Raw genomic sequence first — 27,288 nt, 5'->3', positions numbered from 1 at the left:
AAGACCTCTTAGCTGTTTCCCTGTTGGATGGAATGACCGTCCGCTGGTTTTTTCAGGCGGTCGAATATGCGACCGGTGGAAAAGGGCTACAATATTGTGGCGCCATCCATATTAGGATGCCAAGTGGTGCACGGCTTTCCATGGCGGAGACTCCACCATGGAAAGTCAGGCGGAGTTTACTTTTGGGGGTCCATTGCGGGACTCAAGGGGTGGGTGGTGTGGGGGTTGCACTTGGGGGGTACCCATGGTACCCCCCTCTATTTGTATGCACAAGGTGGCAGGCACTGCGCGCCTGTAAATGCACAACATGCATATTGTGCGTTGCGGCAAGTGCTGCTGACAGCACTGCCCGCCACAATGCATTATATGTATGCGGGATGCGACCGCCAGGTTGGCAGTCGCATCCTAATTTGCACGGGCGGCCCTGTATACCGTTATCGTAATGATCCCCATAATTATTCTTTTCTCTTTGGACTTGTCGTCATAAAGAACAAAGGGTTCTTCATTATGAGTTATAGATAGTTCTTGGAGAATTACTACATCTTCAAATGTTTTTGGGGTAGGTGGGGTGGTTGTTGTGGCTTTTTTTGTTCAAGCTACAGTTCTTTTTAAATGTTAATGAAGAAATAGAGGGCATTTGCCCTGTAGCATGTTGGGGTCCTCAGGGCAGCATTTCTATAAGGATTTGAGTGGTAGATTTATGTGTGCCGGTACAAGCTTCTCTAATGTCCAGGGCATTCCTAACCTCTATTTTAGTGACATTTGGGGGTGATTATGTTCCCTTACATACAAAACGGTTGTTCCTCTAGTGGTTGCCCTCCCATAACACTTATTTGAATAGTACTTGCTACATTTCCAATTTACTTTAAGTCCACTTTGCATTTCCTGATTATAGACATGCACCATGTAACATAGAAAACATTTTCCTTTCTGGTAAGTGATACATTGGGTGGCTTCTGGCATTGTGATGTTTTAAATGCTACGAAAAATGTATATACAAATTAATAAACAAATGTTATACATATTTTTCACTTAATACATACACATTGGTAATAATATACTTATAGTGTTAATTTTGAGCTGTTTTTAAATGGAGATGTCCTTTCTTTGTTGATTGAATTCTCTTTTGTTGCTGATGTTTCTGTTGGTAGAGTAAAACATAATTTCGGGTTTGGTTTGGTGTTTTATATAATATTTAAAATGCTTTTTCCTGAATACTTACTTTATTTGTTAGATAATTTTAGAATCTGCTCTGCAATTGTTTGGATGATTTGAGAATTATCTGTAGAGGAGAGATAGATTGATAAAAGATATATATTAATTATTTTTGCATGATAAATAGTCGTTTTTGAAGATTAGCATTACTGTTATATTATAAATGGTATTTTACTTACTTTTTGAAGCATGAAATCGATTTTCTTTAATGAAGTCCTTGCTTCTGGCAGAAATTTGGCAGAGTTTCTTCTTCTTGATTCTTTTTCAGTTAAGGTGTAATATAAGACTCATTTGTTTTCTTTATATAGTGTTTAATTAATTGGTTGGTCAACGTGATTAGTTTATTTTAATATTGTGTGTATTTAATTGGTTGATCATCATTTTTTAATTTTTTTGGTAGTTGTTTTCCATATATGGAAAATGCTAATTAAAAGTCAGTTACTGCTTTTTTTTAAACAGGTTGAATTATTTAAATGTGTATTATAATATATGTGATGTAAAATACTGTGTGTATATTATTTAAATATAACATTTAAATAGTTATTAACAGTGTATTTATGATTTAATGTTTTATAATCTGTTTTACTATTTTCTAAATTGATTGTATTTTATTTATTTTGTATGCAGTGTATGTTTATTGATTTAAATATATTTACGGTGTTAAGTTTTTTGATTGTGTTATCTGTTTTTAAGTTGTTGATATTTAAAAAAACAAATAATATTGCTGTCTATATGATTGTGTTCGATATTTTTGACATGTGGTATATTCTAAAACTGTTGGATATTGTAATAACAATATTTATGTGTTTGATAATACTGTTATCGATATTAATGTTTTCTGTTATTTTGACCTCAATAATAGTGTATTTTTAAAATTAAGTATAGGGTATCGATATTCGTGTAGTCGATATTTTTGTGGCGATAAAAATGTAGGTCGATATTGTGTCTGTTGATATTATGTCAGTGATTCATGTTAAACATCAACTCCCCACCCCCCTTAATGCACATTTACACACAATAACAACATAAACCACACCTATGCAAAAACTGTCTGAAAAATAGAATCCTTAACAAATATATATTTTTGGGTATTTTCACAGACCGAATAACCTACCCACCCTCATACCCAACTAAGAACACATCACACCTAAAATATTAATATGACTAAAACCAAACTAACCCATCTTAAACTATGCTTTAAAAAACACTATGAAATAGCAACAGGTAAAATAACTAGGGAGGGATAACAAGTCCGACTAAGGCCCAAATCTGGTTCACAATTCTGTCCACGGACTGCTGCAATATCAGGACCATATGGATCAGAGTGTCTACCTTGTGCTCCAAACCGGTAACACAAGCTTGAGGTCTTATAAGTCCTTCCTGGACAGTTGCTGAAATACAGTAGGTTTGCCAGTGGTTGAGGGTATGGGATGTGGGTGTCCAGCTGGCTTAACATGTAACAGTCCCGTAACAGCAACCAATCCAGTTCCTTGGGCAATATCCTGGCTGGTTTTGCCTTAACGTGTTCATGGTGCCTGGGTTGTCACGTTCCATGTCCCATTGGCCCTCTCCTCTATGTATCTGTGAGACATGCACCGGTAGGCCTTTTGCGATGTGCCTGATGTGGTGATATCAGTCCAAATGACTGAGGTGGGCCTTCAACTGGTCAGGTGTCATGTTTTCTGTTGGAGCAGAAGGAAATATGTATCAGAAACCCCTGAACTATGTCAATTAATATTACGCTTAATCTATCTGGTAACATCACATGTGCCATCTCATATACCCCAAATATGTTCATTTTGGTAAATCTGAATAGCCATCCCTAAAAAAATTACTTCTCCCAATGAAACAAAGCCAAAGTACTCAGGTGTTGCCATTGTAAGCACATGAAATTGCATTGTGTAAGATTCGCTAAGCCACTTTATCTGACGTTGAATGGGGCAAAGGTACAGAACAATGCATCACTGGCCAAAATGTTGTGTAGCGTCACTGTGTGCAAGGGAGGTGTTCCATGGGCATTGTGGGGGCGTCTCCATGCCTCTCCCACAGTTAATCAGACATGTCATGTATCCAACCACAGTAAACGTGTACAATGTGACAAATCAAGTGGTCTCCCCAGGTGATGTGTAAAATTCAAACAGAAATGAAGTCATCCAAGTAACTCCCATGTGTGCTGTGTTCTGTGGCACACATACATAGACAATCATGCCTCTAAGGCTTCACCCTGTTCAGGAAGCTGCACCCTCATACAGAAAAACATTTCTGCAGGTAATGCAGACCCACAACCAGCTGTGGTGCAAGTGTAAATGTGTATCTGCTAAACTTGAGTATTGCTTACAAGTAGGCCATTCTCATATTGGCCATTCTGGAAGCGGTCATTTATGAAGGAATGCCAGAATATGCATGCCTTATGCACACTGCAGGTGTATTTGCCCAGCAAGTTAGTAAACAAGCCACCCTTCCAGCAAAAGAAAAACAGCTGTGGGGGATTGAGTCCTAAATAGGCTCGGAAAGAGAGACTTGTGCCCTCCTCCCCATATATAAACATTCGACCATGGGTGGTATTATCCTCAGGGCCTTAGGAGACTGAGGTAGGGAGCTGCATGCCCTCATCTCCTATTATTAACATGGCCGATCCTGGGAGATTGGGTCTCTGGGCCAAAATCAGCTAGGGGATTGGGGTCCCATTCACGCTCCCCCACCCTCCCTTGATGTGCATTGACTCCAGAGACCTGGTCCACTTCGGGGGTCATTTAAAGTAAAAAAAATATGGCCAATTTGGTTCTTTTTCTGTGATCCAGTTAAAGAACCATGGAATCAAATAAAATAAAATACTTTGGCCCCGGGAAAGAGGGGGGGGGGATCCCCTTGAGACCTATGCACAAAGGCTTGGAGTGCAGAGTATTCCTACCCTGCCCCCTTATATTAATAATTTTTCCATTTTGAGGATAGGGGACTAAGTTCCCGGAGTTCTGTAATGGCTGCTGCAACATTTTTGTTTTTGTTGCGGTCAGCAGTCAGAGTGCTCTCTCCCATGGACCCTCATTCCTGTGGGAGCGAGATGGCCCAAAGGAACAAAGTCCCCTGGGGCAATCAGAATTTTCTATTTTTTTCAGTTGTGCTCGCGAGACTATTGCGAGAGCCGATTGGGCCCATCCATCCAGATATACTAATATTTGTAACCTTAATTTCTCAATAACTATTGAATGGGATTACACCAAACCACAAAAAGCACATTTTCTGGACCAAATTCAAGCTTCTTCGGTGTAATTTCAATCAGCAGTTTTAGTGGTTTTGTGTTTCAAAAAAGTTAATGGAAAATGCATGGATATTGTGTTTTGGGACCCCCCTTTTTGTCTTTCCCCGTGTGACAGGTCGCCCCCAAAACTTTGCATGAGGGAGCTCTGCAAAACAGAGCACTTTATGGAAAGTTTCATTTTTGATTCGTCAAACAGCGCCAAAGTTATTAGAAAACTAAAAAATGCTTTCCTACTGTACGCACACATATAACTACCCACACATGAACGCCAACAAGTAACACACACACACACGTGCACACACACACACACAACCCTTCCATGGCAATTACCACTATTGTCCCCTTATGCAAATGCTCCCTCCTTGTAGACAGGACAAATGAAACGAAGTGAGATCCGATAGTTTTAGCAGGGAGGTGGGGGCGTACGGAACAAACGCACACATACACACTTACTCACGTTCATGCATTAACACAGTTGCATAGACAAACATTCATTCACAACACTCACACCCAAATATTCATACATACATGCATGAATGCTCTAAACAATAATACAATGAAATCAAAGGATGCAGCAGTCCCTGCTTGTAACAGAGTGGGATGAGGTCAAAGAGAGTTTCTAACCCCACCTCACCCCACTCTATGACGAGGTGTCAGTGACAGACCCACGGCCATGGGCACTTCAGGGCTTAAAACTGAAGCATCAACGTCCAGGGCAATAAGTTATACTCCCCTTGGTCACAATGGGTCGAGCCTCAAGGTGCTATGTCAAGCTGGAGAGGTCACACCGATAGTGGGTGCTGTGACATCTTCAGCCCAGCAAATTTCTACTCAAGCAGCCAGGCGCTTACACATTCATCTCTTGTCTAGCTCCTGGCCGGCTAACCTAAAAGTAGTGTGCCTGTTAGGCTGACCTTGAGGGGCAAATGATGAGGGGGCGTGGTTTCTACACCTGTTAGCTCGAGCTGTGTCTGCAGAAAGGACTCTAGTGAGACAGTAAAAGTATAAAAATACAGAGAATCTCTGAAGGCTCGATTTCCTTCAGTGCCATAAGAAGCAAGAGCTGGGATGCCTCGTAAAATTTGGTCTCTTGTCTAAAATATCAGATTAGTTAATAGTTTAAGGAAAGCTTCAAAAAGATTTCATGAAAAGGTTCGTGCCTCAATAGATTCATAAATCCTCCACGTCAGGCTAGGTTATTGCTGAACAACAACTTCTCTTGTGAGTTTTCATAAAGCTGATATCTCGCATTTGCTGTGAAGACGTTGTTCTCAAGATGATAGCTGTCATGGTTTCAAACTACAAACAACTAGTTGTTATCCGAAAGCCACTGCAGAGGCATTCTCAGACGAGGTCATTCCAAAGGCCTATTTGGCATACACAGTGAAGTACAGTGCCTGCTATATGTGGCTGTTCAATGAAAGTACAGTGGTTTTTCAGTAGTAAAAAATGATAAGAATGCTTGTCAACCTCTGAATATATTCACCATGTCAGAAGGGAAATGGAAACAGTGACTTCATCTCTTTGTTGTGTATTGAAGGAAATTGGACATTTTCAATAGGACACATTATAGTGTTGCCAGTTGTACTAAACAATGGCAAAAAATAAATACATTTATAGTTAGGGTATTTATTTCTTTGAATTGCCTACTTGAAATGTTAGCTGCAACATGTCCTTTCATAGGAAATGTTATTTTTGTCAAAGTGAATTAAACATTTCCTGCTTAGTTGAGAAGTGTAAAAACTTGCAGTTTGGAGATTTAAATCCCAAACTTGGTGCTCTTTTGTCCAGGGGTTTCTTTCGCTTTGCATAGGCATTTTTAGACTTTGAAAGCCTTGCTCCATTTAGTTGTAGTTGTACTGAGAGGCGTGCTATAATTTGATCGCATCAAGCTGCCAATGCTGAAATGTTAGAGTGAAGTCAACAACAGAAATAAAACCAAGGGATAGGAATAATCAGGAAGGGTAGCCACAACATTGCTGTTCTATTTCCAACCATCGAATACAAATCTTCCCCCAAGCCCGAATGCCGGTATGAGGCATAGCAGTCTCCTGGCATCCACGTGACCAACCTAGGGTGGGCCTTGTGAACTCCACGTGACACAACAGTGAGTGACTTTGACTCCATGAGGTCTTTACATCCTGGATGGAGAACTTGCAACCACAAATCTGTATTAGGCAACTCAACCATGGATCAACTTAGTATTCGCCACCCCCCCACCCCCCCAAGTATGAGCATTCATGGGCATAAAGGTAGCATCCTGTATTTTATTGTATTATTTCCTCTATGTATCACTTTCCTACCCCTCAACGAGGACGCAAAAAGGTTCCTGGTTTGGCCGATTAAGTGTCTATGTCATCTATTGGTAACCATTACATCTACTTGAATGCCACACTTAGAAGCTTTGGACCTTTCCCCAAAATGCTGAAAGGTTCTTTCAATCGCATGTAACCAGATCATCCATGCTTTCGAGCTTAAAGAGTCGGTTCACCTTTGTGATCCCCAGGTTATTTGCATCTATGCCTTCTGTTTGAATTTCCAAGTTAATAATGTGTGTTATTGAGGCTTTTGGATACAGTCTTCTTTTGAGGTTTAATGATCTGAGACTGTGTGCAATCATTAGTTGTCATTCTCCATGCGAGGAAGTTATTAGCCCATTTTTGGAAGCCCTGCTGGACACAAACTTGCTCTCTGGTTTGTTCCTTAAGCTATTTCATCCCACTGTTTAGGAATATCTCTGACATGCTATTTTGAATTTTAGCTCTCGAACTCCATGAAGACAGTAAGGGAGCCTTCTCTGGTCCCTGTAAACATTGAGATGGGTGCTGGGAACAGTAGTGTCTGACCCTAAAGAACTCAGGCAGACACAGTGTATGTTTACCAGGGACCTTCTTTATTGCGATGTCCTTCTTCCTCGAATCCCAACGGCTCACTGCCCAGCTGCCCCTTGGGCTCCCAGCTTCTCCCTTTCCGCCTGCCCTCGTCCCTCACTCGGGCCGGTCCTAGTGCCTGACCAGTTTGGTCACTGGGCACTTTCACTTCTGCATCAACATCATTACATCTCCCCCTTCTGTGAATAAACGAAAAACAAAACAAAAATAGACACCACGGCAAACAGCAAATTGTTCTTTCTTTAGAATTCTTCAATGAAGCGAGACGGTTTCGTGATCGCACACCTGGGGCGTGACTGGAGGTTGGCACTGTCACGCTCATTCTCATCGGCAGTCTCCATCAGTAACTGACTGTCAGTTGGCAGTGTCTCTGGGTCTCCTGGCTCCAGTTTTGGTTCAGTCAGTAGCTCTTTGACCTTTGGTCCGCACTTTTCGAAGTACGTCACATTCCTAGTAAGTTTCTGCAGTGATCATAGTTCCTTTTTGTTGTATTACTTTGAGTGGAACCTCATGATATTGGCAGTCAGTCTTTCTGTGCTGCTCTTGTCCTGCCAGCACCCAGTCTCCTTCTTGGATTTGAGAGGAAGTGGCATGACGCCGTTCATCGGCGTAGTCTTTCATTCTTTCCTTCTTCATCTTGTCTCTGGCCACGATCTCTTCATGATCAGAGTCGGGGTACAGTTCGTGCGCTGCCATATTCATCATTAGTATCCTGGTGCGCACTAGGCGTCCTAGCATGAGAGTGGCAGGACATTTGCCTGTGGTGGAATGAGGCGTATTTCGGTATGCCCGCAACACCTCGTTGAGTGCTGTCTGAAGGCTCTTTCCGGTGAGTTCTGCTTGCTGGATGGTCTTCTTGATCGTGGCCATGAAGCGTTCGATCATTCCGTTGGCTTGTGGCCATAGTGGTGTGATCTTGCGGTGTGTGAAGTTGAGGTGCTGGGCAAAATCAGCAAAGTCATGGCTGTTGAATGGAGGCCCATTGTCTGACTTCACCACTAGGGGAGTGCCCCATGCGGCAAAGACCTCATCTAGAATCGGTGTGACACACGATGCTCTCGTGGATGTGCACAGTTGTGCGATGGGGAATCTGGAATACTCGTCCATGATGGCCAGGACGTATTGGCCCGATTTGATTGTCCCAAAGAAGTCAATGGCAATGTGTTGCCAGACACCCTCCAGTAGTGGAGACATTTGAAGTGGTGCAGGGGGATGCGGACGACTCACCAGTTGGCATTGCGGACAGTCCTTCAAGGTCGTCTCCACCATCAGGTCTAGTGTTGGGAACCAGACTCTTTCACTGAGTGCTCTTTTTGTGGCTACTATGCCCCGGTGTCCCTCATGTGCTAGGTTGATGACCCCTTGTCTGAGTTGTCGTGGGATCTGATTCTGGTGTCCCGTAAGATGAGACCATTCGCTGCTATCGACAGTTCATCATGGATATGTTTAAATGCCGCCATTTCTTGGTTGTTTTGTCCATTGCTTGGTGTGTGTCTCCAACTGTTAGTTTGGATCAGCCGTTTAACCTCTTGCAGGGTGGTATCCGTTTGCGTCGCTTCGCAGATGGCCTCTAGTGGAACAGCTGGAGGCCTCGCTTGGTTCACCACAAAGTGAATGTATTCATCAGCGATTGATTGTTCTGATTTGTCTGATCTGATGGGGTGTCGGGACATGTAGTCTGCAGGGTTTGCATCTTTTCCGGGCTTGTGAATTATGGTATAGGTGTACTCTTGGAGCCGTAGGCCCCATCGTTCTATTCTCGGTGGCATTTTTGCTCGCGGGTTTCCGAATATTGTGATCAGAGCTTGATGGTCAGTTATCAGTGTGAAGTGTTTTCCAAAAATGAAAATGTGGAAGTGTTCACACGCCCAGACGACAGCCAGGCTTTCCTTTTCTGGCTGTGAGTATGCCCTTTCTGTGTCCGTCAGACTTCTGCTGGCATATGCTACTATGTGCCGTTGGTCTCCTTCTCTATCATATTGCGCAAGGATGGCTCACAATCCTACAGGACTGGCATCTACTGTTATCTCCGTCTTTCTTTTTGGATTGAAGTATGCTAGGTTCTTTGCTGATTCTACAGTTCTCTTGATCTCTCGAAATGCCCCTTCACACTGAGTGGACCACTGAAAGGGCTGTCCTTGTTTCGTGAGCATCCTTAGCGGGTAACTTAGCGTAGTCAGGTATATATCTGGAGCAGTAGCTGGCCATGCCTAGGAACGATCGTACATCACCTACGTCTTCCGGGCTTGGTGTATCATTTAGCGCTGCTACCTTTTCTGGGTCTGGTTTCATGCCACTTCCAGAGAATAGGTGTCCGAAAGTTTTTTGGGTTGGTTTGTGAAGTTCGCACTTATCTTTGTTGAGTGTTTCAGCTTTGCGTCCATCAGAGCTTCACAGACCTGATCCAGTGCTTTGTTGTGTTCCTCAGTCGTTGCTCCATAGACAAGGATGTTGTCGCTGTAGTTTAGGACCTGTGGGATGTGGTGTATTGTTCTCCTGATGGCCTCTTGGAATATCTCCGCTGCTGATGACACTCCGAAGCTTAGTCTCTTATATCTGAATAGTCCAAGGTGTGTTGAGAATATTGTGATATATCTCGACCTTTTGTGCAGTTCTAGCTGCTGGTATCCTTTGTTGAGGTCCAGCTTTGAGAAAATCTTGGCTCCATTGAAGGAAGTGATCATGTCACTGATGTGAGGGCCTGGATGTCTTTCTCTCTCTATTGCCGTTTTGGGCGCTCTCATGTCTACACACAGACGGACTCGGTCAGTTTCTCCTTTCTTTGGGACCACCACGACCGGGTAGACCCATGGAGTTGGTCCATCTGTTCTCTCGATGATGTCGGCTTCCAGTAGGTCTTGGAGTTCCTTCTCCATGGCTTCTTGCAGGTGGACCGGGATTTTTCGGTGGTGTTGCTCTACAGGAGTGATTTGTTGATCTATGTGCGATTTTATTTGGCAGTTCTTCATCTTTCCCAGGCCTTGAAAAAGTTTGGGGAACTTCTTGATGAGTGCTGGTTTGTCGGTGACTCTGAATAGGATGTCCACTAATTTCAGTCGTTCAGCAGTGGCTAGGCTCAGGAGGCAGTCGGCTTCAGGCCCCTTGATGACATGGATGTATGCTGGTATTGTTCGATCTTTATATGACAGTTCGGTCTCAAACTTCCCAAGGCATGTGAGTGGCTCCTTGGCCATCCACGTATACACTTGTACGTGGGCATCAACTAGCTTTGGCGGTGGTTTCATGCGTTGGTATTCCATCACTGGTAGATAGTTTAGCGTTGCTCCACTGTCTAGCACGAATTGGGCAGGGTGGGAGCAGACCCTGATGTCTAAGCGTTGGTATTCTTTTAGCTGATCAAGGTCAGCTACACGGTAAAGGTATTCCTTTCGAACTCAGGGGGTGGGCGATGGGGATCGAGATTCCCATGATGACGATCGCCAAGATTGACATGTCCTGCAGGAGCGGCAGCTAGATTGTGACGACCCAGAGGATGAGTCTCGTCTATCCTGGACTGCTCTGACATGATGACGACTGTTTGAGGGTGGGCGTCGTCGGTGTCTTCCCCCGTGGTCACTCTTCGGTACTGCCCCACACATGCTTTCGAAGTGGTTGTCCACATTTTCGGCATTGTTGTCCTAGTGCTGGGCAGGCATCTGCATACGGGAAGTCGTATCCGCATCAGTAACATTTAAGCTGTCTGTCTGATCGTCCCTTCGTGTGACTCGTGTCTTTGTGTCCTTTGTTTGACTGGTGGTGATGTCTCTTTGATCTGGAGGAACGAGTTCCTGGTGGAGACCTTCTGTGCTCTTGTCGTGATTGCATCCTGAAAACTTGTTCCCGTCTCTCACTTTTCCCGGTCTCCATTTTCTTTGCGTGTTCGTCTGCTTGTTTATCCACTCTTGTCATCTCCATGATCTCTTCCAACGTGTAGCTTCTCTTGAGTAGCTTAGCGGCTCGGAGAGACAACCTTCTATCACTCTATGTCGCAGTGTGTCCTCAGTTGAAGAAATAGAGGGCATTTGCCCTGTAGCATGTTGGGGTCCTCAGGGCAGCATTTCTATAAGGATTTGAGTGGAGATTTATGTGTGCCGGTACAAGCTTCTCTAATGTTGTCTAGGGCATTCCTAACCTTTATTTTAGTGACATTTTGGGGGTGATTATGTTCCCTTACATACAAAACGGTTGTTTCTCTAGTGGTTTCCCTCCCATAACACTTATTTGAATAGTACTTGTTACATTTCCAATTTACTTTAAGTCCACTTTGCATTTCCTGAGTATAGACATGAACCATGTAACATAGCAAACATTTTCCTTTCTTTCTAAGTGATACATTGGGTGGCTTCTGTCATTGTGATGTATTAAATGCTACAAAAAATGTATATAACATTTAATAAACAAATGTTATACATGTTTTTCACTTAATACATACACATCGTTAATAATGTACTTACAGTGTTAATTTTGAGCTGTTTTTAAATTGAGATGTCCTTTCTTTGTTGGTTGAATTCTCTTTTGTTGCTGATGTTTCTGTTGGTAGAGTAAAGCATAATTTGGGGTTTGGTTTGGTGTTTTAGATAATATTTAAAATGCATTTTCCTGAATACTTACTTTATTCGTTAGATAATTTTAGAAGCTGCTCTGTAATTGTTCGGATGATTTGAGAATTATCTGTAGAGGAGACATAGATTGAAATAAGATGTATATTAATTATTTTTGCATGATAAATAGTCGTTTCTGAAGATTAGCATTACTGTTATATTATAAATGGTATTTTACTTACTTTTTGAAGCATGAAATAGATTTTTTTTAATGAAGTCCTTGCTTCTGGCAGAAATATGGCAGAGTTTCTTCTTCTTGATTCTTTTTCGGTTAAGGTGTAATATATGACTAATTACATTACTTTTAGCGTTGCCAGCTTTCTAGTGAAAGCTTTTAGAATTAGGAACAAACGTGTACCACTGAACATTTTATTGTAAATATGGTATCATTTTAATAGATTTTAATTCTATGAGCCAAACAAGTTCCAGTAATTATGGCCATCGCTGATTTTTGTACATAAATGAACTGTGATTTTAATGTATATGTATTGAATGTGGCTTTTATGATTTTTTAAAAATCGAATAAAGTGTGCACAAAAAAAAAGACTAATTTGTTTTCTTTAAATACTGTTTAATTAATTGGCTGGTTAACATGATTGGTTTATTTTATTATTGTTTGTATTTAATTGGTTGATCTTTATTTTTTAATTGTTTTAGTAGTTGTTTTCCACTCTTGTCATCTCCATGATCTCTTCCAACGTGTAGCTTCTCTTGAGTAGCTTAGCGGCTCGGAGAGACAACCTTCTATCACTCTATGTCGCAGTGTGTCCTCAGTTGAGAACTTGCCAAAGTCGCAGTATTTTGCCAATCATTTCAGACGTGTTACAAATGCCCCCATTTGTTCACCTCTTTCTTGTGCGGCCAGGTTGAAAGTGTACTGCTCAAAGCCGACGTTCCTTTTGTGTAGGAACTTGCTGTCCAGTGCTTCACGTACTTTAGTGTAAGAGTCAGAGGAGTCTTCTGGTAGGTCTTTTATGAGTCGTCCACCTTCTCTGCCAATCAGGTTCTTGAGAAAAAGCAGTTTTTCTCTGAGGTCTGACACCTTGGATGCTTGCATGAAATCCTCAAAATCCTCTATCAATTCTTGCCATCGTGGGCCCATGCTCCTGCCGGATTCAATGACAAGTGGTTCAGGGTGGCGCAGGAGAGGTGCTCTCATTATGCTCTCGGGGGCTGAGTCAGGCATTGTACGCTTGTGGTTCCTGGCGGCTTTATAGTCCTAATTCACTTTCTGTTTGCTGCTTTTTGTTGCACTCACCAGTGCTTGTTTGTTATGTGTTGCACTCGCCAGTGCTTGTTTGCAGTCTTTGTTGCACTCACCAGTGCTTTTTTGTTGTTTTTGTTGCACTAACCAGTGCTTGTTGGTTATTTGTTGCACTCGCCAGTGCTTGTTTGTTGTCTTTGTTGCACTCACCAGTGCTTGTTTGTTATGTGTTGCACTCGCCAGTGCTTGTTTGCAGTCTTTGTTGCACTCGCCAGAGCTTGTTTGTTATGTGTTGCACTCGCCAGTGCTTGTTTGCAGTCTTTGTTGCACTCGGCAATGCTTTTTTGCTGTTTCAGGCTCTTTGCCTGACTTCAAAATGGCCGCCACCGATCCCTCGCAGGGGATTGGTCAATGCTGCCTGACTTCAAAATGGCCGCCCGGGAATCTCGTTTCTAGCGAGATTTCGGACATTTCTCTTCATTTTTTTCACAGCGGGGGGGCTAGTTGGTCGGCGATTTCACTCACCGCAGCTGTGATCCACAGCTCGAGTCACGATCAGGTAGAGCAAGCTTTCCTTCACTTCTGCCGCCGAGGTGGGCACTCGGTAGGCGTTTTCTTCATTCACACGCTACCGCCGCTGAGGTGGGCACTCGGTGGGCGTTCCTAATAGCGCGCTTCTGCCGCCAAGGTGGGCACTCGGTAGGCACTCGGTGGGCGTTTTTCCGCAGCACGCTCGATCCTCCAGACGTGGGGCGAGCTCTGGACCAGTCGGTCGCCGGTTGCTGCTGTAGCCGTCTGCACGCACACGGTCCAGTACCTTCGTTGCCAGTTGTAGTGTCTGACCCTAAAGAACTCAGGCAGACACAGTGTATGTTTACCAGGGACCTTCTTTATTGCGATGTCCTTCTTCCTCGAATCCCAATGGCTCACTGCCCAGCTGCCTCTTGGGCTCCCAGCTCCTCCCTTTCCGCCCGCCCTCGTGCCTCACTCGGGCCGGTCCTAGTGCCTGACCAGTGTGGTCACTGGGCACTTTCACTTCTACATCAACATCATTACATCAACCAAAGCAAAGAAGTTGAGCCTTGCATGGGCTTCAAACACATGTTTTACCATGGTAAAAGAAGCAGCTAATAAAAGGAGGTTGAGGGTCAAAAAACAGTGTGCCCTGCTATTTCTTTGTGACTTTATCTCTCCAGAAATGCATATGGAAGCTGATAAAAACAAATAAACATATACATTCCTTAAGGCAGAAAAGGAGAATGAAAGTCTACAACAGCCACGGCCTGTGGAGGGAGTTATGGTGGGGCAGGAAAGCGGGGCAGGGGAGGGGCAGGGTGGGTGGTGCTAAAATCCGGCATATAGATAATTGGAGGTAAGTAAACAATTTAATTAGTAAAACGAATTTCGTAGCGCGCACTGCATCGCATTTTGTGATGCAGGGCCTGAACGGGATTGTTTGACACACTTTCTCCTCCAGGGAGGTTTCAAGAGATGCATCTGAGCTTGGCTCTAGTACAAGACCAAAGAAGGGAGCAAATCTCATAATCTGCAACCTTCAGTGTGGCAGAGAACGTTTGGAGATGGAGCCAGCCATGGAGCCAGACAGACAGCCGCATCCAGGGCTGGACTGGCCATAGAGGGCACCGGGCGTTTCCCCGGAAGGCCGTTAGGGTGGGGGCCGGTTTTAGACCCATGGGGGGCCATTTTAGCTACCAGGTTCGGCAATATCACCCCCTGTAACAAAATGGGCCAAAACCGGCTCTGGCAAACTGCTTGGCTGCACTCCCCCTCTCTACAAGGGGGGGGCAGCTGAACAGTTTGCCAGGGCCGGTTTCTGTTCGCAGTCCGGCCATGGCCGCATCGCACTGGTTGGGGCTCACCTGCTCCCACGATCTTGAGTATAGAAGCCCCAGAGCCTGCAGTGACAGTGGCCGCCACGTCTCTTTAAACAGTTTTAAATTATAGGCAATTTTGTTATCTCTTGAATTTTTTTTTACTGTGATTTTAATCTGATCCTTTTGTATAGCATTTCATTTAATGAATGACTGTTTTACTTGATTTCAATTTGTATCGATATTGTAATGATTTTAAATCATTTAGACTAAATTTAATTTGAATGTAGGCAAAATACTAAGCCGAACAGTTAATTCATTTTAACTACATTTATTTTGCTAAAATAGATCCACTTACAGTAATGCTGATCCTAACCCTAAAACTTCTCTTTCATTAATTTTAAATATATTAATACATTAATTATTCAGTAAGCATAGCCCCAAAATTAACAATAGATAATAATTAATTTAGAAAAATTAAGTTAACACAAATATATATATATATATATATCTTGAAAGTATCCCGAACCCTCCCTGTTAATGAATGATATAATGTCATATTAAATTGAATGTTTATCCTTTGACCATATTTCTTTGTTAATTAGCATGAAAATTAATTAATTAAATATTTACTCTTAACATATCCCTCATGCTAACGCTGACCCTTAAGTAATTTAAATTACATGAATGTAAGTCAAAAATTACTCGTATTTCAATTAAATAATTATCACTGACATAACTTTAACACTAACTCTAACTTTGATACATTTATTCTCAGCGCATTAAGACCCTCACAGGTGAGTAGCCGCACCATATAAACTCCTAATTGATTGATTGATTTAAAATTGACTTAACAAAAATCAAATAGTTTTACGTTATCTAACTTTAAAACTTGTTTTAATCCTAAGGGGAAACAAACCCTTACTTGCTCTTAACTAAATGTTATTGTACTTACCTAAATCAGTGAAGTGCCCACCTCTGTATCGGTCAGCTCTGCAGTTGATGCAATGATGCACTCACCCATCGATGTAGTGCCTTCAACATTGTGGAGGTATACAAGTAATGCTCAACATCCGGACAGCAAATCAATGCAATGGAAAGCTGCTGAAGCATGGCGGTCCAGTACACACATACTGCAGAGTTTGCTAACATGCACAGTAAAGTGCACATGCAGGGAGGACAAAAGTAGGCAGGTATATCTCAAAATAAACAAGCATTGGCACAGCCAGTTGGTGGCTGCTTTTTTTCAAACGTTCAATGACCAAGGCACTAGAGGTGGATTTCTGTTATGGGAAGCGTTTGTAATGAATGAGCAACATTGAGGGGTCTATTTCGATTCAGGAAACAAATCCATACGATGATTCGAATTCATAGCCCTTTCCGTACGAATTGTACAAATCCGTCCGAATCGAGTAGTCCGATCTGTAGGATAAAAATATGTCTGAATCTTTAAGACCGTACGAAAAGCAAGGGAAAATCCGTACGATACGGACCCTGAAAGTGAACCGTACGAATCGTAAACATGCTGAACGACCTGACAAGTACGATCCAGACTGGGTAATCAGAATGCGATTCGTACGGAAAACTTTGCGTATGAACGAGCCACAAAATCAAATACGAGACAACCCACACTGAACGAAGCGCACACGAACCCCGTAAAAACGTCACGTATGAGCGAGCCACAAAATCAAATACGAGACGAACCCACACTGAATGAAGCGCACGCGAACCCCGTAAAAACATTGCGTATGAGCGAGCCTCAAAATCAAATACAAGACAAACCCACACTGAACAAAGCGCACGCTAACCCCGTAAAACAGCACAAGGAGGTTGAAAACGACCCGTACCTCGAGAACGTCGCGTTGGACACACAAATAAACAGCAGGAAATACAACTAAATGAGCCGTACTGAACCATGCGAACACTGGAAAACAGCACAAAGAGGGTGAAAATGACTCACATAACACTACAAAACACATCTCTAGTGTACATTCACATTCAGACCCACACACCCACATCCATACATACCGTCACCCCACACCATGTCTGTAAAGAAGAATCCAAAATTCACAAAGGAGGAGATGGAGATCCTTGTAGATGAAGTCATCAGAATTGAGCCACAGCTGTTTGGCGCATTGGTCAGACGGACCAGCATAGCAGAGAAAACACGCCTGTGGGAGAGGATAGTCAATAACGTGAATACTGTTGCACCCATCAGACGCACAAGGAAGGAGTGCCAGGCCAGGTGGTACGATCTGCAGAGGATGATCAAGCGGAAAATGGACGAAGAGTACCTACAGAGCCTGCACACTGGAGGTGGTGGTCCCCGCAGACCAGTACAGTACCAGCCCTGGGAGGAGAAGGTGATGGCCCTGGTGGGAGTAATGGAATTGAAGGAGTCATAGAGCCTGGTGAGTACACAAATAACTCATGTAACATGGGGGTAATAGCATCCACACACCAAGTACAAAAAAATGCCCGCACCAACCCCCAAGCGCCCACCGCCCACAATAACATCCAAAAAAAACGCTAATGCCACTAACATGTGTATGCCCCATTGAGAAAGCAAGGCCATGCTATGTCCCATGCTACAGGAAGCACAGACCCAAAAATAGACGTCCAGTATGCTGGGAGGGTGGGTGACACAAAATGCATTGTGGGACTCCAAATCAGACCTAATTGCATGGGTGTCCACAGGGGGGAGGGATGGGGGGCTCTTGCCCCCCCCGATCGCCAGTGCATCTGGTGTGAGCCTAGTCAGGGCCGGCCCTAGTCCATTATGCTCTTGAAATGGTACCATTGTTCCAGGTGGCAGCCCCCTCCATTGGGTGTGAAGGGTGCAAGGGGGTGGGCGAGAAGGGTGCAAGGCAGAGGGAGAGAAGGGTGCAAGGTAGAGAAGGGTGCAAAGTAGAGGGGAGAAGAGTGCAAGGCAGAGGGAAGAAGGATGCAAGGTAGAGAAGGATGCAAAGCAGAGGGGAGAAGGGTGCAAGGCAGAGGGGAGAAGGATGGAAGGCGGAGGGGAGAAGGGTACAAGTTAGAGAAGGGTGCAAGGCAGAGGTGAGAAGGGTGCAAGGTGGTGGGGGAGAAGGGTGCAAGATGGAGGGGAGAAGGGTGCAAGGCGGAGGGGAGAAGGGTGCAAGGTAGAAAAGGGTGCAAGGCGGAGGTGGAGCAGGGTACAATGGGGAGCGATAGAGGGTGCAAGGGGGAGGGCGAGAAGGGTGCAAGGGGAAAGGCGAGAAGGGTGCAAGGCAGTGGGGAGAAGGGTGCAAGGGGGATGGTGATGAAGTCAACGCCTCCCAAAAGTGGCTGAGTGAAATCTACAAGATTTCACTCAGTCCTTTAAAGAACATGCTGCGTCTAAACCTTGCGCATGCTTGAAGCAGGTGTAAGGATTGACGCAGCATTGTGCAGATAGGGCCCCACAGAGCATTGCTGTAGCTGCGTTGCGCTAGTGACGCAACTCCAGCAATGCGCCACTTCTACGGCACAGATGCGTGACACAGCTGTGCTGTCTTTCCCCCATGGTGCTCTGCATTGTAAATGTGTCGCATCCATGCAGGCATAGCTGTGGTGCACAATGACTGGCAAATCCCTGCTGATATGCAGGGCTGTGCCAGTGATTGTAAATATGCCCCCACATGTCAATGACTCCTGAGCACAGATCAAACTGACCCCATAACATACCCATTCACAAGTGAACATTGAGGACAATCCAAAGCATAGACAACTACGAGGTGGAACAGTGCCAACTACAATGTGTATGAAAAATTGATGTTGCATTAAATAACATTAACATTGTTTGTCTCTCACACCCACAGGGCAACATGCGGAATCTACCCCCAACAATGGGGGAGATGAATCAGAATCCCAGGCTATGCAGAACCCTGATCCCACAGACAGCGACGCCTCTCACCACTCTACGGATGACCCCGACCAACCTGGCACCTCTGGTGGCCAAACCTGTTCAGCAGCTGGATCAGGAACATCTGCGCCAAAAACCACCACCATTCCTGCCACAGACATTTCGGAGCCCTGCCCACAGTGAACAACTGAGCCAGTCTGACAATGAGGGACAAGGTTCGCCGAGCACCCAGGAGGTAGCAGACAACACCACCACTGCCATCCCTCAGGTGTCCCGTCGACCTGATGTGCAGGCAAGGCTCGTGTGGGCAGGGGTGGTGGGAGTGACGGCATGCGGTGGCGAGAACCTGACTAGATAGCTGTAGGGCCCGGTATGTCTCAACTATGCAACATCATGGAGGCATACCAGCTGGACACCAGTGAGATCAGCCAGGTAGTGGGGACCCTCACAGAGATAAGAAACCTGCAGGCCGAGCAACATGCCAGTCAACAAGAACACCAAGGATGGATGGAGGCAAGACTGGCTGAGCTCCTGGCGGTGCAAAGGGACATAAGCCAATCACTCCGTCGGATCGCAGGCAACATGACCACCCTCCCTGTGTCACCAGGCAAGACACTTCTAGGCGAAGACCGCCACCAGGCACAGGGAGGGAGGAGGAGGAAGAATCGTCCGACGGAGCATCCCATGCATCGTCAAGGGCTGCATATGAGGGTCCCCAAGGAAGGTGGGTCTTCCACGGAAAAGACAGTGAGAGGCAGAGGGCCATGCGCATCTGCCAGGTCACCTGGTCTGGCACCTGGAATTTGTGTGCAACAGCATCACCTCATTGACTGTCCTATTCTGCCACCTGGACTTGCTGGTTCCAGTCTGAACAATGATGCAAACAACTGTGGTCTGGACTCTGGTGACTCCAACTGCAAGGCATCACATCTCCCTCTGTGAACTTTGGATTCCCGGCATTTTTGTACAGCACCTATCACTTACTCACGATTTACGCACCTGACAGATAAATAAACAAAACAATCGCAGGGAAAATTGATGTTGCAGTCATTTTGCATGAGTCAACAACATACGTGTGGGGACATGTCAAAGTATGCCTGAGTGTGGAACAAACTCAAGCCACCCATACACTGGGATCTGAGTCCGGTCGAGGACACACATAGGTCACATTGTATCATCAAATACATACATGGAGCGCAGAACTCATACATGATGGTTTGAAGCGGCTGAGGTGGGGGGGGGCTTGCCATACTGCTCGGACAGACAGGTTTTGAAGAGTATCATGAAGACGTAGAGGTCATGGGTCATATGGAAGTGCCCGGGGAGGGAGTCCCAGGTCTGTTTGGTGAGGTGGGAGAACTATCACCCACATGTAGTTATTCTGTGGATGTGATGAATGTTGGCCAGGGCAACGTTGGCTGGACAGAGTTGGGGCAATGGGGGTTGGGATGAGAGACGCCAATGGTCGTTTTTGGGTCTGGTGTTGTGGAGTGCCTCCTGAGTGTAGCTGAGGAGTCTGAAGGTGATCCTGCAGTTGACAGTGAGTCTATTGTAGGAATCTAAGGTGGACGGTCATGTGGCTGTGGCAGGGGATGTTGAGGATGAGGTGTGCGGATGCACCCTGGATGTGAACAAGTCCTCCTGGAGTCTGGCTGTTTTTCCTGCATAGAGGACGCTGCCGCCGTTGACCCAGCTGGTGTCGTGGACCCGGGTGACTGTTTGTCTTGCCTAGGAGTGGATCTATCTGAGGATCATTTGCAGCATGGGGAGGGTGTTGAAGCATGAGGTAGAGATGGTGTTGAGTTGCATTGTAATTGTGAGCGAGGAGTCTACGATGAACGCCAGCTTGCGTGCGTGGCCACTGGGTTCTGCTGCGCTGCCCAGGCCGATGGCATACAAGGAGTTGTCCCAACCGTAAGGGGACAATCCTCAGATGATGACCTCAGTCTTGTCCAAGTCCAGCCTTAGGTGGCTGATGTTCATCCATTCCTCAACAGACCTCATGCCTTCTTGAAGTTTGATCTGGGAGTGGCTGGGTCTCTGCTGAGGGTGAGGAGCAGCTGGGTGTCAATGGCATAGGACATGATGATGAGGCCGTTTGCGCATGTGATGGTGGAGAGGGGGGTCATGGAGACATTGAAGATCGTCACCCTGAGAGATGAGCCCTGGGGCATGGGCCAGATGACCCCAGTGAACTACGTGCTGAAGGGGGGAGGCAGAATCCCTTGGCTTTGCTGGTGAGGTACTTGGCGATTTAATCCTGGGCCCTCCTCTGGATCCCAGTGTTGGAGATGTGTGATTTGACAGTGTGGTAGCACATGGTGTAGAATGCCGTTGAGAGGTTGAGGGGGTGAGGGTGGTGGTCTCACCATTGTTGAGCAGGGTCCAAAATATCGTTGGTGGTGGCAATGAGGCCAGTTGCAGTGGTCTGATTACTGTGGAAGAAGGACTGGGGCGGGTTGCCTGGAGGTGTTTGCTTGGAAGGAGTTGGTCAGTTGCTCGTTAACTGTCTTCGAGATGACATTTGCCAGGTAGGCAAACAGGGTGATGTTCCAGGAGATCCTGCAGTATTTATTTATTTTTTTAATTTTTGGAAAACCTTTATTTTCAAATCAGTGCACACAGCTTTTTAGCCTTACATCCCGGAGGCTAGGCAGCATATTATCGGTCAATCGGCTGGTGTACAATAAGCATATTACCAAATCCTACAAAGTTTTTTTTAAAATTTTTGAAAAATAACTAAGATGAAAAAGGGGAAAAGCACCAAACTAGTGCTAGGAAACAAGGCAATTAGACGTTTGTGTAACAGAGCCCGATCATAGGAAAAGCTAGGCCCAATAACATAAAAACAATGTAAACAGCGCCAATTGCAAGACCATGGAGGGGGGGAGGATACAGGAGACATCAGCTAATAGGACTTATGTTGGAGCCATAGGCTACGGGTACATTCGTTCTTCCAGGGGGGCGATGTCAGGTGGCAGGCAAATATCACCCCTATACTCGTTTCAGGCCCCCCATATCTTTTGCCACTTTTTGGGTTTTCCCCCTGGCCATGTACACCGTCTTCTCTGGGAACATGCACCAATCCATGTTAGCCTTCCACTGTACCACTTTTGGGGCTGTAACAGCACCCCACATCTGAGCAATGTGAGATCCTGCAGTATTGCTGTCTGTTGTTTAAGAAGGGCCTGGGTCTCTGAATGCCTCCAGCTACTATTGAATGTGGCGTACTCAAAGGAGACATTCATGACATTCTAGAGGTGGGGTTCAAGGATGGGGTGTGCTCTGATTGAGATGGTGTGTGGGAAGGGTCCTGATGGAGAGCCGGACTGGATGGTGTACATGAGCTCGGTGGTGTCTTTGCTGCTGACGGGAGTCCAGGACCTGAGGGGGCTATGTCCCGTGGATAATAGCGCTGTCTGTCTCTGTGTGGCGAGGCTGTCGTTTATGTCCATGAGCTTGCAGTGGTAGAATTCCTCTGGCCTTGCAAGGGTGGGATGTCTTTTGAATAGAGAGCTGGGGTTAGATAGTTCACTCACGATGCTGATGAGCTCCTTGATGTTGTGTGTGTTGGTGCCTATGCCCTACCTGAAGGATGTCCTCTTGTCCGTGCTGAGGATATGGTGATGTCTGTGTGTGGCGGGTTTCAGGGCTGAAAGGTAACTGATGGTTGTTTGTTTCACTAGGCATGCACGAGAGTCCGGCTAGATCTATATGAGTCCAGTATGTCTGCCTTGTCCCAGGTGGCTTAACTAGTGCTGTGCTTCACAGGAAAGTCTGCCAATGTGGCAAGAGTGTTGGATCAGTCAATGATCCAGTGTGCGAGGCTGCAGGGAGTGGCGGTGGCGTTGGTTGGAGTGTCCTGGGCGAGGGTGCCACACAGCTTGTCTGTGGTGAGTTAGATCAAGCATCTTTGGGGGATCTGTAGCGGAGTGTAGGGCAGTGTGTTGCTTGTCGAAGAACTGGATGCAAATGTTGATATATTAATGAAGGATGGTGGTGTGGTTGTCCTCCAGCCAGAAGTTGCTGTCCCGCAGCCACATGCAGTCTGTGGAGGTGAGGGCCTGCGTGCTGATGTATTTTGTTTATGGCTTAGCAGAATTGTGGGTGGAGGCCTGGAGATCTGTAGATGACTGTTAGTCTGAAGGTGGTCAGGGTGTTGGTGTGAAACCTGAAGTACAGGTGCTTGACAATGCTGAGTGTGTCCTTGGTGTTGTATGTGACTCTGAGGGTGTACTTCTGAATGAATTGCAATTCATCCTCCTGGATTGATGGTGCGGTCCCTTCAGGTGTTCTTTTATCCGTCTGTGATGGCAATGTTGAAGTTGTGTGCTGAGGATGTGTTCAACCAGGTTACTGTAATGAAGGCGATGTGTTGGGCTGTTGTGTTGAGAAGGTAACAGAGTCCAATGGCGTGCTGGTGGACGGAGCGGGTGTGGAGTAGGAGGCACATGAGCTTGTTGTACGGACATGATCTGGTAGGCGGGGCAGCGTTGTGTAGGCAGTAGGAGTTGGAGACCCAGCATGCAAAGCTGTCGTGTATGCGCTTAGGGGTTGCCTGATAGCAGGTGGTTGATTGTCTGGCGTTCATTGTTTGTAGGGTAGCTCGAGCATGAGTCTGTTGTGTTACGTGGGTCATGCAAGCACCAGAGGGTCTTGCACTGTGCACGTTGCAGGTGCTGACAGGCACTGACGGTCCTGCCTTGGTCACGGCGTTGGTGCGAATCTATGACATAATATGGACAGACAGAATATAGACATACAAAAATATCGACAAAAAAATATCGACATCAAAAATATTGGAGTTGTATCTACATAAAGGTAAGTACAAAAATATCGGAAGAAAATATCATAGTACAAAAATATCAACGTTAAACATATTATTTTTTTAAAGGTATTAATAATAATGTAAAAATAATTTTAAAATACATATTATTTAACAAATTATAAATATAAACATTAAAACATTTAAAAAATAATAACTAATACATATACATTTAAAATGAATTAAAAACTCTACATATAAATATATATATATACTTACTCCACATGTTGCAACAGTAGGAAAAGCGTTAGATAGCGTAGGGGTAAAAATTACTATTCCCACTCCAGAGGGTACAACAGTAGGGAAAGCGTTGGATAGCGTAGGGGTAAAAATTACTATTCCCACTCCAGAGAGTGCAACAGTAGGGAAAGCGTTGGATAGCGTAGGGGTAAAAATTCCTATTTCCACTCCAGAGAGTGCAACAGTAGGGAAAGCGTTGGATAGCGTGGGGGTAAAAATTACTATTCACACTCCAGAGGGTGCAACAGTAGGGAAAGCGTTGGATAGCGTAGGGGTAAAAATGACTATTCCCACTCCATAGAGTGCAACAATAGGGAAAGCGTTGGATAGCGTAGGGGTAAAAATTACTATTCCCACTCCAGAGAGTGCAACAGTAGGGAAAGCGTTCGATAGCATAGGGGTACAAATTACTATTCCTACTCCAAAGGGTGCAACAGTAGGGAAAGCGTTGGATAGCGTAGGAGTAAAAATTACTATACCGACTCCAAAGGGTGCAACAGTAGGGAAAGTGTTGGATAGTGTAGGGGTAAACATTAATATTCCCACTCCAAAGCGTGCAACAGTAGGGAAAGCGTTGGATAGCGTAGGGGTAAAAATTACTTCCCACACTACTCCCCCTTTAACACACCACACACTACACATGCAAAAAAACACAATTAATATAAATATCAATTAATAACAATTAATATTATTACATTGATGTAATTATAAATTAATTAACACATATTAATTGACCAATTAATAATTAATTACCAATTAATAATTAATTAACAAGATATTTACAAGAATAAACAATATTTATTAATACATTATTTATAATTAATGTTATGAAATATTTTTAAAAAACTAAATACCAATTAATTAACAATAAATATGAATAAATAAATACATCTCTTTAATTTAATTTATTTATGTGACACCCTATTTCCCTATAAACACACAACCCACTACACATGAATAAATCACATAAAAAATGTAGTTGTCATTTAATCACTTAATAATAATTAATGACCAATTAATTATTAATTAACAATAACAAAAAATAATAAATATTACTACATTAACTCTAATTAATTTAATTAACGAATTAATAATAATAGTGACCAATTAATTAGTAATTAATAATTATTTATTAATCAAAAATATTTTTAAAAATATTAATTAATTAATTATAATTAAATTACTTCCCACCCTATTCCCTTATAAACCCACAACCTGCTCTGATACTAAAAGCAAAATGTAAACAAAATACTAATTTCTAAACATACATTAAAAACATGTTTAACAAACATATAAATAACATAATAAAAGACATAAACCTAAACAAAATTTCGATATTAGTAACATACATACCTTAATATCGATATTCTGTCATCGATATTATTGCACATCGATATTGTATACCATTGAAATTAAAACATCGATATTATTGTATATCGATATTTTAATTTCGATATGTTGTCTCTCTACCGTTGGTGCAACAGTGGCACAGACAAGCTGCTTCCTGCATCAAGAATGTGTGGAGGGAGGAGCATCTGGAAGGCGTGTGTGTTACAGAATCGGGGCCCTCGGTGGGGCGGTGCCGCAGGGGAGGCAGCAGCAGGAATGTGTGAACACCTGATGGCGGCAGGGGTGAGAAACTAGGCAAAAACTAGCACACAAAGACAAGGAGGTTAGAAAACCAGAGTGTAACAGGTGTACGGAAAGGAAGTGTCTGGTTACTAATGGGTCACGCAGGTGTTGCCTGCCCGTTGTGGGTAGCAAGCAGCACAAATACATACACAACCAAGTACCTCATGCACATTAGGGATCATTAGCCATGAAGAACTGCATGCATGTTGCCAAAGTGCACATACTCCCATATGCACTATCTTTGACAGTTATGCCATAGATGACACATGCAAAGTGGCAAGAGATCTGCGGTGACAAAGATGAGGCACATTGTACTGTGGTGAACACATTTACTATTCAAACGGATCAAGTAGGTGTTTTTGGCCATGCTGCATGAGCTAATGTCCATGGCCAGTGCCATTGATCTGTGGAAATTAACAGTTATGTAATGAGTCTACCTGTACTGCTAGTGATCCAATGTGCATCGGGCTGCCTGTGACTGTCAGGGCCTTGAATCATCGGAAACGTGCGATGCTCAAAGGGGTCCATCTCCCGATAGCCCCTTGGTCTAAGTAGAAATGACAGACTCAAAAGGGTGATCAGGCGAGGGAAGGAAAGGAAGGGAACCGCAGGGAGGGAGATCTGAAACAAAGGTAAACGAGCATAAGAATTCTACACTTCTTGTCACTGAATCACAGAATACCTCAGGACATATACTGTTACAGTAATACCTGTAAAGGAAAACAGCAGCCACTGTATCCTAGTTGGGATCACAGTAATGAAAGTGCTAGTTGATCTGAGGATCGAACAAGGACATTACTACACACTTTCGAAGAAGGCAGTTCCATACGTTTCCATGTATTGATCCAGCAGTTAGCAACATACCCAAAAAAGTCTTAAGAGCCACATACCTGGGGAATTGGAGCTTTCTTCCGGACGAGCTCTGCAAGCCCCTGCTGTGAAAACAGAGATGAACAATCCACATGAATTCAAAGCACATGTAAAGTTGATGAAACACCATAACACACCAAAGATAATGTTGTACGAGTTGCAAAAGAAATGGCCAATATTATGATCCTGTTCCAAGGATTTTGCAACTAGCACAGGGATCACAGGAGAAACATAAAAGGTAGCAGAGTATTGCAGCAATATGAGGGGGTATAACGCTCTGCAGGCTGATTCAACAAAATTAAAGGCATGCGGTAATCCAGAAATTCACAGTGTATGAATAAAGTCCAATAAACAGAAATTCAAATACGCTGCTGCGCGTCTCACACAAAGCCAACAATCCGTACTTCCCCTGGGGAATCAGTGAGGGTCAAGAAGGGAAATTACACAGCCCCCGCAAGAGCCTTAAGAAGCTTGTCCAACGAGGGAGGGAATTAGGTAGACACAAGGAAGCCCCACAAGAGCCAGCCATTGGCTCGTCCAACTGGGCTTTGAAATGCCAAACATAACAAGCTGCTGGTCCGGAACTCAACAGAGAGTAATGAGGAGCGATGGCGCAAATGCACCCCTACCGTGACCAGGATATGCTGCACGCCACAAGAGAATCCTGGAATTAACGGCACTCGACTGGTGCCACGGAAGCGTTTATATTTGCTTCCGCGCAACGTTGTGACGTCATCAGTGCCAAGTTCTTGGCTTCATGGGAAATGAAATTTCTCATCCGCTCACAGTGAAGGCTTGCACCGCCGTGTTCTCCACTGACCCTGAGGAAGCAACGTGACAGTGACATGACATACTGG

The sequence above is a fragment of the Lissotriton vulgaris genome, chromosome 6 (genome assembly GCF_964263255.1).
Source record: "Lissotriton vulgaris chromosome 6, aLisVul1.2, whole genome shotgun sequence".
Lineage (NCBI taxonomy): Eukaryota > Metazoa > Chordata > Amphibia > Caudata > Salamandridae > Lissotriton > Lissotriton vulgaris.
This window is presented reverse-complemented; position numbering follows the sequence as displayed.